Source organism: Diaphorina citri, unplaced genomic scaffold, assembly GCF_000475195.1.
Source record: "Diaphorina citri unplaced genomic scaffold, Diaci psyllid genome assembly version 1.1 scaffold1122, whole genome shotgun sequence".
NCBI lineage: Eukaryota > Metazoa > Arthropoda > Insecta > Hemiptera > Psyllidae > Diaphorina > Diaphorina citri.
Window position 1 is genome coordinate 72,751 of NW_007378551.1, and position 1,456 is coordinate 74,206.

The window sequence follows — 1,456 nt, forward strand, 5'->3', positions numbered from 1 at the left end:
AAAATATATTACACATTAGTGTGCCAGGTGCACTAGAAATACCATTAGCATTAAAAAATATTATTCAAATTAAAAAATTTAATGTATTAATTGCTATTGGTGTTATTATTCGTGGTGAAACTTATCATTTTGAATTAATTGCAAATGAAACAATTTCTAATATTATGCAGATTAGTATTAAAAATAATATTCCGATTATTAATGCAATATTAACTACAGAAACTATAGAGCAAGCTAATTCTCGCATCTTAACTAAGGGTATAGAAACAGCATATGCCGCAATAGAAATTGCTAATTTAATTTCCTCTATAAAAAAATTACATTAATAAAATTAAAGGAGAAATAATTATTTTTATAAATCATAAAAATAAATCATTAGTTAATTTAATAAAGAATAAAACGCCTCGTCATCGTGCACGTGAATTTGCATTACAGGGAATTTATCAATGGCTTTTTAATAATATGGATGTTAATTTAATCGAAACATATATTAAAGAAATTTCTAATTTTTATAAAGTTGATAAAAAATATTTTTATCTAATATTACGCGGGGTAATTAATGATATAAATTTTTTACGTTATGATTTATCATTAATAATAGATAGATCAATTAATGAATTATCTTCAATTGAATATGTTGTATTATTAATTGGAACTTATGAATTGAAAAGTCATTATAAAATTCCTTATAAAGTAATAATTAACGAAGCTATTGAATTAGTAAAATCTTTTGGAAATATTGATGGTTATAAATATGTAAATAAAATTTTAGATAAAGTTGCATTAAATATACGAAATATAAAATTTAAAAAAATAAATTAAATATATTTATTAGTTTAAATTATATGAATTTTAAAATAAAAATGAAATTTATTTCTTAATAGTATATAATTCTATAGGACGAGTCATTAAAACATTATAAAAATAACAAACCTGGTCAGGTCGGGAACGAAGCAGCCATAGTTATATTTATAAGTGTTAAAATTTTTGACTCGTCTATTTAATTTTATTTTTTAAAATAATTTTAATATATCTTTATTTTAAAATTTTTATAAAATTTGATTTTAACAAAAAAAGGGGGCGATCTGGTTTCGACAAGGATAATGATATAGAAAAAAGCATATCGAGATCTGGTTAACTCGTACCAATATTCCAGAAAATTTAAATGCAAATGAATCAAAATACGCTCCAGTACGTTTGGCAGCATAAATTTATTAGTCACATATAAAGGACTAGCTCCATCTTTTTGTTCATTAGATTGATTAATGGAGTAAAAGAAATAATGAAATCGCAATAGTTAAAGTTACTAAACTATTGTTAAAAATAGTAACTCGTCTTTTTTGAAGTTTGTGCAAGCACATGACTATACTTGACTGTACCTAATCGTATCTGACTGTTCCGTACCGTATCGTACTGTAGCTCACCGTACCGTATCGTACTTGACCGTACCTGACTA